The sequence below is a fragment of the Armigeres subalbatus genome, chromosome 2 (genome assembly GCF_024139115.2).
Source record: "Armigeres subalbatus isolate Guangzhou_Male chromosome 2, GZ_Asu_2, whole genome shotgun sequence".
NCBI lineage: Eukaryota > Metazoa > Arthropoda > Insecta > Diptera > Culicidae > Armigeres > Armigeres subalbatus.
The window spans coordinates 404,676,843-404,690,085 of NC_085140.1; the positions used below are offsets into that span (position 1 = coordinate 404,676,843).

The 13,243-nt window shown below is 38.8% G+C and overlaps 1 protein-coding gene across 1 annotated transcript in view; it reads right to left on the bottom strand.

The window, feature by feature from the left end:
- Positions 1-3,981, bottom strand: part of LOC134213333 (neural-cadherin-like) — a 242,853-nt gene extending 238,872 nt beyond the window's left edge. Inside the window, 1 exon segment of the mRNA XM_062692317.1 lies at positions 3,624-3,981. The gene's annotated coding sequence lies outside the window, so the exon portion shown is untranslated.
- Positions 3,982-13,243: the final 9,262 nt, after the last annotated feature.

Sequence of the window (13,243 nt, forward strand, 5' to 3'; positions counted from 1 at the left end):
TCTCAAAAGTCACTAAAGTCGTACTGTTTGGGATTTAACCCCCCACGCACGTCACTGAACAACTCTGCTGCTGGTTGGACCAGCAATTTCAAAATTACGTAATGCACGCTCTGATCACAACTGCGATGGATGAACGGATGGATAGGCGAACAATACGCTATCGTTGTTGCTCTCTATATTTCGGCGGATGGTGAAAACACAGCCGAACAACACCATACTCATTATTATTGCTGCTGCTCTGCTTGTGCTCTGACGACGATCAGGATACCTATCTACAGGGCATGGATGTGGTAGCAGCAACAGAATAGTGATCATCTGGAGAATCACTCTCGAACTGCCGGGCCTGTATCTCAGAGATATGACGTCACCGATATCGATCATCAGAGAAAGGTGGATGGTTGGCTAAATCTGATGATGATATCGCTGGCAGTCCACTCCAACCAAACGAAGTGCGCAGTTATCCTATATCAACCTTATACGTTAGCTAAGAATAGGTGAATATAATAGTTTAAGTGCAGAACCTATTTTAATTCATTTCGGTCAGAAAAAACCCGATATCGTGCGTTGTCCTGGGGTAGATATTAACCGATTATTCATCTGGAGGTGCAGTATTTTCTAGTAGTGCTGGGTGGTCGTTCTGTTCCTGGAAAATCCGTGGGAATTGTACTAGCAAATCGGTTTGTGTACAAAATTGTTAAAGTCGGCTGTTGGAGCCTAGCCGCGAGTGTGGACCATTCTCGCGATCATCGAAGGTAGGCCCCGAGCGGACACGTACTAAAGCGTAATATGCTCTTCTTAAGTACCTACTATGCCAGGTTAAAAAAATATTCCTTTTATGAATTTTTTTTGATCATTTTGGATCTTTTCTAGTGTATTTAGAGAAAATTTTGTAGCGCTAAACTAAATGGAACTGTCACTTTTCCCTGTAGAAAAATATTCTTTTCCATTATTCCGCAACAAATAGTAAAATTTCACCCATATTTAAGTCAAATTTTCTTCAATAATTAAGGACGAACTTTCCGGAATCCAATGTTGATACTCCTCGCGTTTTCAAGTGCACCACTACTGAAGCACTGAACATCTATCATCTTTTTACTCTACGATTGCTGCGACGCAGCTAAGCTAAAATAAAAAGATGATAGTTATTCATTGCTTCTTTGTTGAGAATAGTGCCTCTGAAAACGCGAGGAAAATTTTAGGATTCTGGACAGTTTCACTTACCTTGAAGCAGATTTTCATTCACCTCATTTCTTAAGCATACAGTGCCCTTCTTAATAAGCAGGCAATGATGATGTGGTGCTCCAGTTCAGCAAAATTTGATCAAATTCCCTAATCAAAATTTGACAGTTGATCAAGTATGGGAGAAATTTCATTTTTCCTTGCGAAATAATTGTAAGGAATATTTTTCCGCAAATAAGCATGACGGCTCCTGCATCTTCTCTCCTTCTTTGCGCTGCTTGCCAGCTCCGTACTGCTCAAGAAGTTTCAGTAGCGGAATCATTCCTTGTCCAAGAACTCGATATGCCCCAGCTCCCTTTTTTCTTCCCTATGCGATTTTTACTATAACCGAATGCCATTGAGTAGTGCCTTTACAACGTTTCTGATAACGTGTTCCGACAGTCTTCCTTACATCTGGACGTCACCAGTTAGATTTAGAATAAATTATATTCATGGAGACGATCATTGACTATTTGATGAACAAATAAACAAATATTATGCCTTCATTTTTATCGTTTGCCGTTTATTATTCTACATAATTCAGTTTTGTATTTTGACTACGAACACAACAAACTGGATCCCCATCAAATGAAACTAATTGCAAATCGTTCAATGCTTAGTTCACAAAATGATTGTAACTTTTTATATGTTATATACATTATAATGTCACATCTCACCGTTCATCGACCTGAGTCGATTGGTTTAAAACATTATGGGTCCCCGAGCTTCCTATAAAGTAAAATCATTGAAGAGAAATGATAGCCCTTTGGCACTACTCTGTTGAACAAAACAGGCAAAAAGACGACCTGAGAATTTATTTTCAACTTCGTAAAACAACTGTATTGGCCAATGTGCTTACTTTGGACGTTGAAAAGTTAACAACCGGTTCGTGAGACCAGCGGGAGTACTCCCAAAGTTTATTGCTTGGGGTATGAATGAGAACATATGGAGATTTAGTCTAGGTTCTTTTTCCAAACTGTTCATTTTGAGTACTGATCAGAAAAAAATTTGGTTCTATGTCAATTTTCTCAATATCAATGACAATAGAATTCGATCAAATACTAATGCATATCCTTATCTTAGTCTTCTTCTAAGTTTTTACTTACACTTAGTTTACGAGAAAGCCAAAAACTATAAACAAAACTAATGAATATGAGAGTTATGAATAACATTGACAACCGAAACAGTTATCCTACTTATAAAGTTGCTACCTTTCCAACCCTCAATAAATATTAATAACTACATGGAAGCTTAAATGCCTTCAATATTATGCCAATCAAAAATTTCTAATAAAAATTGGAACACATGATCACGAAAGCGAGGAATTCCTTTTTTACTTTGAAACAATTAGAGCGTACAGCAATTCCGAACGCCACAAATTCCACATACACACAGGGAACACGAACGTTGCCAATATCCCGGTAATGCACAATGTTTTTGCCCAGTACTTGGAGTGCAGAACTTTGGAAAATCGTTATTAGAAAAAGGGCAGAGCGAAGGGTTCGGAGTCATTAAAAAAGCAGGACTTTCGTTCCGACTGTCTGACGCGCGTGTACGTGCAAAGTGCATGTGGCAGCGATGGAATATGTCGGAATCAGCATAATTCAAACTGCACGCGATATGTGCTAGCAGTATATTTTTTTCCTGCCCAGGCATGAATGAAAGGGGCAAAAGAAAATGCACTTTTTTACGACCGTGCAAGGTCTCTTCGAGTGGGTGATGGAACGCACCATCCTTGATGCCTAGTAGCTGAGATTGTTATCATCGCGTAGGAGGACTGAACAGCTCACTTCCTCGTTAGGTAAACGCATTTTTTGTCTGGGTAGCGCTTTCCCTTCCGCGATATGAAAAACTGCGGAAGAAGACGAAGAAACCATCATGACGACCGACGACGAGACTTAGCTCAGTTTCTTCCCGCGAGGCTTTCTTGGTACTTTCTATGCCCGTCTCCAAAATACCACCACCACCACCTTCCGAAGCTAGAATCACCTTCACTGTGCTCCACACCATTATATGCTCCACGAAGGCTCCCCACTTAGTCCACACTCCCGCACACCAGCCCACCCGTGGAGCTCTGACTTTATCGGAATTTTCGGTACATGAGAACCTGCCAAATGGCGGCCATGTTTGTTTTCTCTCAGCAGTCGGAAAATTGGTGGAAATTCTGGATATTTTCACAGAAAACTTATACTTGCAGATTATCTGATGACATAATTTGAAAGTAATTGAAGAAACCAGCTTCCTTAAACACATAAAATATGGAAACCCATCACATTTCGGGCAGATTTTCGGTGATAAGGAAAATGAGGACATGCTGCGCCCATTTTCTGCTGATTAGCCAGGCCATCCTCAATCGACAAGTCCTACCTGAACCACACACATGATTTAATCCATTTTCAGCTTACTTTTCACTTGATCGATGATTATTAATCCACAACGTTTGAGTCCTCCACATAGGCCGTAGACAGGAACTGGCTACTGCTTTCCGTCAATAGGATTTAGCCAAGTCTGGTCCGATCCTTGCGAACTTTGCACAAAGTGCTCCGCCAATCACTGCTGCACGAAAAATCACAATTTTCTTCGGGAACCCTTCGGCGATTGGAGAAATCTTCACCAAAGACACATCCGCGAAAGTACCGCGCACCGATTGCACTACGGTTCAAGCCGGATCGATCCGGATTTCACCTGGAAATATCGGAAAAGGTCCAACAAACAACGGATCTTGCGACCAAAGTTTGCAGCACACATCCAGCTAATACAAGAACTTTTTCCTTTGCAGGCTCTCCTCGCTCTCGCTGGCTGGCTGGTTCGGCTGACTGGCAGGAAATTCGCGTACCGTGTGGGGTGGCAATGTTAAGGCTCACTCACACAGACACGTGCGCACACGGCACCAGCGATGCACTGCTGCTAGGACTGCTGCTAGCGGCTCTCCCTCTCAGGAAATCGGCCGTAAGTTAAGGGAATGATTTTCCACCATGGTGTGGAACCGTCCGACCGGACCGGGAAGGAAGTCGCCGAACGGAGGGTGGGAAACGCTTCTGCCGTAAAATCAATAAAATCCACCCCTTACGAGCGGCGGATAGCATGCTGCTTTTTGGAGTTTATGGTTGAGGCATACTGAGCTGGCAGTGTTGCGGTTTTAAATACTGAATCATAAGCGATAAATAGTATTTTATAAAATGTTGATGATTCCGGCTGATTGTAGGTGATGACTAAGAATGTGATTCGGTAACGAAAATAGTACCAATATCTTCCTTCTTCCGACAATACCCAAATTCTCGCGTAAACCGTGATTACGGCTTACAATCCATTTACCTTTGGCCATTTACCTAAACCTTCTCTCACTGATTTTGAGTCATTTTTTCATCATTTGGGCATACTACTAGGACGAGCATGTAGCGGAAGCCCTCATTTTTCTGATTGTTAATTGATTGACCTTGGTTCGCCTGAACTAGAAATACTAGAATAAGAGGTCGACGAAGAGGCTATCTAGTTTCCAATCGAACCGTCAAAAGCGATTCATATTCGATTTATTTATTTTGTTCATTCTTAAGAAGCAAGCAAAAAAAATCAAGTGATGTGAGTATGTTTTTCACGATTTCATACCTTTTCATATATTGCCATTTCGACAGTTTTTCACTCCGTCGGTCTCTGGTTATAGGGTTGCTAGCCTGAACGAGCCATCATGGACTCAGAATCGTCGAAACAAAGCTTTGTTTACGTTTGGCTTTTAAGCCCTAATCATATATTTTAGAAGCATTTGATTAAAATAAAACGTCTCATAAGAAGACGAAAGACTTCTTAACAAACTAGAACATATTTTTTCAAAAACCAAATGTCATAAACAAATTTCGATCTTTAATATAAATGATTTGGACATATTTTGGGCCCTCCTTACCCATGCGGTAAGACGCGCGGCTACTGAGCAAGACCATGCTGAGGGTGGCTGGGTTCGATTCCCGATGCCGGTCTAGGCAATTTTCGGATTGGAAATTGTCTCGACTTCCCTGAGCATAAAAGTATCATAGTGTTAGCCTCATGATGTACGAATTCAAAAATGGTAACCTGGCTTAGAAACCTCGCAGTTAATAACTGTGGAAGTGCTTAATGAACACTAAGCTGCGAGGCGGCTCTGTCCCAGTAGTGTGGAGATGTAATGCCAATAAGAAGAAGAAGAAGACATATTTTGACCACAAACAGAAAAAAATGATTCCGTTGTATTTGATTATTATTGTTTTTGTCCATATTTCAGAGACAGTTAATATCTGCTGTAGTTTAACGAAATAGGCTTAACCAAGAAACTATTACACGTTTCAAATTTCAAGATCGAATGTAATTGTATTCCGATTTCAAAAAGGATCCTACACCCTTGACCAAATACTACCGTTGAGCTGTGGAATAAGCTACTCATAGAAATAATTCGACTCCTCGGCATCACTTCCCTACCCATTCAAACCAACATAAGAGCAAATCCACCACCCCGCAAGAGCCAAACTTTTCGCCAATAATAGGACTACAGTCCAGACAGCTTTCCACATCCTCCTGTGTTGTTTGTATGAGTGCACCACCGCCGCACCGTCTGTCAAGCGGTTCACCATCCCCTGCTGCCGTCCTGATTATCAAGTGCGCCTGTGTTGGTATCACTATTGGTCCCGACTTGGACGGTGATGTTCTCTCACTGCACTTGCCAGAGCATGCAACCTCCTAGCATTCGGCGAAGTTCACAAAAAAAAAGTTCTGACGTTTAATCTCATTTTCCACCTTTTCCACAGCGTGACATGTATTGGTGAATCGTAGTAAAAGGCAGAGTTTTCACGCTGCTCGCCACGGGTCACCTCTACCCTGCCCACACACTCTCGGCAGTCCGCGGAACAACAACAGTTGTAAACACCAACACCAGCCAACGTCGACCGATCCACTGAGTTACGGTTTCGGTTCCCGTCGTTCCGCCGTTCTACCCAAGTGCGGGGGATCAGTCTGGAGTGATAAATTGTTTTCAAAAATTTGCTGCTGAGGGTGGGCATCCCATAGCCGGGTTTTGGTGTGTAGTCATTTTGGTGAGTGCAAGTGAGTGGGTGGTTAAATGAGGGATGGTGCTATCGACAGTTTCAACCCACTCTCGGGGGAGCTTTGCCGAAAAACCGCAATATTTATCAATTGGCCAAATGGTCATAATTGGAATAGTGCACTTGGAAAAGGCGTCATTATCAAATATACCATTCGTTAGTCTTTGCTATCATAATTGGCTTGAAAATAGCGTGTTAAGTATTAGAAGACAAAATAAAATGAGTGACTCAAAATAAATTGCCATGCATGGCAGGTATGCGTTATTAGCAGGCCGGAGATAGTAGGGCGATTTTCTGTTCGATCTAGCAAATCTTTCTAAACAGTGGAGTTTTCAAATTCCATTTTTATATTAATGAGATTCTGAGACTAATATTTCTGAAAATAATGAGTCCCAGTCCTGATTCCTGCAATTTTCGTATGAAATCTCAAATTGCGATATTGGAAGACACTTCTTAAAATCTACAAGTCAATCTCATTATTGTTCACTGTACTTTGTTATTTGAACAGATATTTGAAGTCAATTTTTCGACTTCTCAGAGTCCTTGATATCCCAAGATTTATATCCTAATATCAAGATTATCGTCAAATCATCTGTGCAACCCTGACCAACGCGCAGCCATATCGGTCAACGTTTAGGCGATGCTTAACTCGTTGGAAGTTTATATGCAAAAATGTATGCAGAAACATCCTAAAACAGCGATTTGCAATTAGACGACACCATTTACGATGAAGAACTATGATCCTTGTTCAGGTCTTGAAGAATTTAATACAGAATGTTATGCTGAAAACCGCGTTGAGGATTTTGAAAAAAAATACTATTGTAAGAAGTCTCTTGTGAGATGAAGTCCAGGAGCAGTAACTTCAATTCCCACCCAGCATCAGTACAAAAGGACAGGTACTAAAGCAATCGGCTGTTAAAAAGTGATTTTTCCAGTGAGTTATAGCGTTCACCACTATTGCCAAAACAACACGAGCTTTTCACACAAACTCTCGAAATGACACGACAAAGAAAAATCATATTCGAAAAACAAGTGGTTAAAAAGGTCGTTGGATAAAAAAAATCCTACTTGTCAAAAGGATGTCAAAGCGAAAAAGACAATCGACACAAGCGGAACTTAGAGAAGACTACACCATTCATTCAAAGAAACATTCTTGCCAAATGGTACCCGATGATAACATTTATCAGAAAATTATAACACCTAAGTAGAGGTGCGCGCCGCCGCCGACAGTTTTTGGCACGTCGCCGCCGGCGGCATTTTTGCATCGGCGCACCGTGTATAAAATTTTGTCACGCCGCTGATCTATATTTTTCCACGCCGATTCAAATTTGAAGAAGTCCGCAGAATTTTCCGTGAATGATCCCCACATCATCACGTTGGAACTCCGGGGATTTTTTTCGTGAAAATACCAATGATTTCCTTGAGAATAACTGGTTGAAATGTCGAAGAATTTCTTATGGCCGATACAAAGAACCATCCGTAGAAATCCAAAATCCTTCCGGAATTTTTTTTTGTTGAAATACTGAACATTTTCCGTGAAAATTCGAAAATTTCACTTATAAATTCTGAATTTTAGTGGAACAAGGTGTCTACTCAACTGTAAAAACAATATTTCCTAATTTTTCCAGTTTTTTTAGGTACTCTACATTAGTTTAGAGGTAAAAACAAACGTGCCATATACAGAAGATCGTAGTGTGCGCCGTAAAGAAAGGCACATGAAAATATTGCCGTCCCGGCAAATCCATCGATTTCCTTTAAGTTACAAATACATATCCATTCATACAAATTATCTTGGTAAAATTTTATTTTAAATCATGGATATCACTAACATGAAGAAAAATTTAAACTGCTTTGGAAAATCAAACCGACATTAAAAACAAATTCACCAATTTTACGATAGAGCGATTTTACGATGTGCGCTTATTAGAGTATCGATGAATGATGAATGCAGGACAGTATGGAAGAATTAAGGACAAATTGGACGGCAAATGATGGGCATCGGCAGCAGAATTTGATTTTTGGTCGGTACGTCTCATCAACTGAAAAAAACACAGCGAGTCTCAAAAATTGCTGGCCGGAGGATAAAAACTGTTTTATTGGGGTCCAATGAAACATCATGTAATTCCTTTACTCATTAACTGAACGGTATGTATTTAGCTGGTGGTTTAGCCGAACGAGAATTGGTAAGTTTTAGGCACAAACAAAAACATTTAAATCATTTGATGCTTGGATTTATACTGTATTTCTCTAGCCCTCATTGCATCAGCTAATGTAACACAGTAAGGCCAATAATATTAGTTCAAATAGCTGTCACTCAATGGACAAATTAAAAACAATACTTTCTACAACTATTTTTAAAATGACAAAACATGATTCATGCGAAACCTAACTATTGAAGGACATCAGCATCCATTTTTGACCTCGATACATTGTGTGCTGCGAAGCCGATTCTCTCCAGTGTTGTTTCATTAGTTCCATCAACAGGTCCACCACTTAACTGTGACTTTGCAAATGTGTGTTCCGAAGTCAGCTAAGTGGACTTCATACAGTGTCAGTGGACTTCATACAGTGTAGAATTATGCTATTTCGTGTTGTTAAAACTCTAGTATTTTCTTGATAAATTGAGTGTTGGATTGGTTACCATAGTCGAGGGGCAACTTGTACTCTACCATCCTTGAGATGAGTAAGTTTCTTCGTGATTATTAAGGATTTAACGCACTCTTACTTGAAAAATAAAATCGTTAGTCTGTTGAATTACATCGCTATCTCCATTTTTAGCAATATTTGAAGCAGTGCATTGAAGGCAAAATAGTAATCAAGTTCAACTGTACTGTTGGGTGAATCCGTATGCAGAGCTTCTAACATTTATTACCTGAAATACATATATCGAATTAGGCATCCTGGACCGGAACGAAAATTAAATATTTTCATGATCCGTTTAATATCGCAACTTTATTTTAGCTTTCCTGCTGTCAGGCGCATTCACAGTTATTGTTCGTCAGCCAAGAATAATATACCGTTGATCATGCTTTTCATTTATTATTTCAATGTGATTATATTTACAATATGTAAAAGTATGAAACATAGTTACATAACTATTACTTTATGTTACTAATTCCTTGGATTTTTTTTAAATATGGAGATAACGCTTCATCGTTGATATACATAGGCTAGATGTACCAGTCGTGGCTTTGGCACCAGTTGTCACACTACTGCTTTATATGCCAAATGACCAATCGAATCGCCGCAAACAAGTTCATATCGATACAGCATATTCATATGATACGATAACACCTTTGATCTCCTCCAAAACAAGCAAAGCATAATTGTAAAAATTTGTTTTTCTAAATTTTTGACGTCTTTTGCAGCAGTTGTCGCACTAGTGGTCCCAATTTGGCCAATCCCATAAGAAAACAATGGGATTTGCCAAATAAGGAACCAAAATTAAGAATAGTGCCACAACTGGTGCATGCGTTCCTGTTATGGATTAATCAATTTTGAGGATACTAACAAATTTAATTGTGATTTCACAGCTGTTCTAATGAGCAGGAAGTAAAACCTTTCACTTGATATATAAAGTTCACCCACATGCCTTTTACTTATTTTAAAAAAAATAGTTGTTCTTATGTATGGCGACAATTGGTACATGGTACACCCATCCTATTCATTTTAATAAAAACGCTCATGTTATTATCTATGATACTGCCATCCGTCTTTTTATTTCATCTTTTCAGAAATCAAGAAGTCTATTTTTCAATCATTGAAAGAATGAAGAATATTCCGAACTATTGGTTTTCCATCTCTGAAGGCACCATAAATCTAAACTAGCTGGTGTTGAAGAAAGGTCCTCCCTCATCCAGGACATGCGAGTTGAAACTTGGTGAGAGAATTCCATTATATGTACTAACTTTCTTCTGGAAGGAGATTCTCTATTCATCCCGTGGATTCGCATAAGTGTCTCTGCTTATGGAACCACCCCACCTATTTTTGGCCCTTCATACAGGAGTTTGATGAAATACAAACAATAATATAATCATGATCAAATCGTTTGTCAGATATGGCCAGTGCTATCGGCAGGTGCCTTGCTACAATAGATGGTAGTATCATCATCATCATCATCATCATCATCATCATCATCATCATCATCATCATCATCATCATCATCATCATCAAAACAAACGTGCTATATACAGATGTTTGCAGCAAGATAATCAATTGAAACTAGTCAAACGAAACACGTTTTTCAAAAGAAATTATTGGCGGCCTCCCAATATTTTTGCTCGCCATCTTTTTCTTCTAATTGGCAGCGGTTGCATATCCCACTAGCACATTGCCGCCTCGCAGTTTAGTGTTAATTGAGCACTTCCACTGTTGGTAAATGCGCGGTTTATCTAAGCCGGGTTACCATTTTTCATTCATATATCTTAGGCCAACACGATGATACATTTGGGGGGTCCCGTAGCGTAGTTGGCTACACGTTCGCCTTACAAGCGAATGGTCATGGGTTCGATTCCCAGCCCCTCCACCAAACCCTCGTCAGTCGCCGGATCCGCAGCCCATACGGTGGCGTTTGGGGTACGCGCCTTACCGTCACGGCTGCCTGATGACGACTGCCAACTTGTTCTTCTCGGAGGCATTCCTCCAACGTTACCCGGATTAATGACAACCGAACAATGCAACGATCATTGAATACACGACATGGACAAACGGACACAATGGACTCACGATGAGATGGACTGGCAACGACAACAATAATGGTAATGGAAATCTAAAATAGATTCTGTGTGGATTCTGTAGAGCAGAATACCACAGTAGATCTCGGCACAGTAGCGGTCAAGTAACACAGAGTGCCTAACAAATAAATAAAGGAATAAAAAAAAAAAAACGATGATACATTTATATGCCCAGAGAGGTAAAAAATCGAACGCAGCCACCTTCTGCATGGTTTTGCTTTATAGCCCTGACTCGTAACTTAGTTCATGCAGAAATTGCTTTAACCATTTAATCAAAAAAATAAATTTTAAAAATTTCTCCAGCAAATGAAATTGGAAATTCCTTCAAAGAGACATTCTAAGAATTGCTTCGGAAAAATTTCTCTCAGGAATTCCTTCGGAACTTCCTCCAGAATTCCATAGAAAAATTCCTTTAGGTGAGAGATTTTTGCAGATATTCTTTGAAAATTTCTTTGAAAATTCGATCGATTTTAATTAGTAATTTATTTAGAGGAACTTAAGTAAACTTTTTCAAGAATTGTTCCGGAAATTTGTTTGGGACTTTCTTCGGGAATTCCTTCAGAACTTTGTACGGATATTCCTTCAGAAAATTATTTGACGATTCCTTTGTAAATTCTTTTACGAGTTCCTTTAGAACATTTCTCGGAAATTTTAATGTCTTATTGAGATTTTCAGCCCACGGCTGGCTCATATCAGATTCCTCAGAAATGTTTTAAGGAATCCCTTTAGAAATTCGTTCGGAAACACAAATGATGAAAAAGTATAAAATTGCTAAAGTCGCTCCAGTTCATGTGACCAACATCTATTCTGCCCCACTCGCATATTAGTCCCATACCGTTTTTTCGCATAGGGGAGACTGGGTAGACTTGATCCCCTTTTCTGATTTCCGATGTATCACAGCCAAAAATAAATAAACATACGCGATTTCCACACAGACTCTCTAAGGAATATAGTATTTAACTTTACTGATGTATGACAGTCCTTAAATTATTGTTGTTATTAATACACAATCGATTTTTTAGAGTGCTGTCAAAAATCTACTTTTAAAATATTCGGGGGAAATTGATTTCTCTCCAAGAACTTGCTTTGATAAAATTAGAAAGGTGCCCTCAGATTTTTTAAGTATTTTTCCTTCAAAATATGCGCAATTTTCGAATTGCTGTGCGTGTACATGAACGATTTTTGTTATTGAATTCGACAGCACATGCAATTTTAAAATTTGGGGAGACTTGATCCCCTTTCTATGATATCTACGCAATAAATATTTTTTCCTGCCAACCCTTCATCAAATCTGTCAAATCTACAAAAAATTAGAAACCTGAGAACAGATTTATATTTTTTGAATTTTTTTTGTATGGAGGATCAAATGTCCCCATATTGAGGCAATAACTTCAAATCCAAATATCCTAAAACTTTGATGGAATGTTGACATTTTCATCAGTACAAATCATTAAGCACATTTATAGCTTTGTGCTGTGAAAAAACAAAAGCATTTGGTCATTGTTATGAAAAGTTATTCAAATTTTGCGTGGCCAATAAAAAAATTTTTAGGAAGGTCAAAACATACAAACCGCCCTGCAGAATAAATAAGATTGTCAATAATAACTCGCTACATAAAGGTCATTTGTCTAGAGGATCTATACTAAAAAATACGCTAGAACAAAACTACTTTAGTTCTCGATAAAACAGGGGGTGATCAAGTCTCCCCGGGGATCAAGTCTACCCACCTTCCCCTACTGAGATAATAGTTATTGAAGTTCCAAATCGCATCTTCCATATGAAACTTTTAAAAAATCTAATTAATTGAAACATCATCGCAAGTTGTTCATCATTCGCTGGATTATCGTAAAGCGATTTAGTTTGATCGAAACATTGTTTAGTTTTGATTAATTAGTTCATGTAAATTCTTAGTGGGTCTGTTATGCGGTTATGTTATGCGCTCCAATCGGTTATCGTCGAAATTCTGCTGTTAGATTTATAAGATTACATCTAGTGCGGATGACATACATATAAATTTAAAACTGAAGATTATTTAAATTTGAATAAAATATATTTTTTTTTTATCAAATATTGAAACATCAACATGTTTTCATTTCAACTAAATGCTGTTTCCATTTTGTTTTGTAAAGAATGATCGTTAAGTTGAATAAATAACCTTTAATCTTCATTAGATAAAAATGGAATAATCATTCCAAAAGATTAAATTCGAATTATTTATTCAAAGCT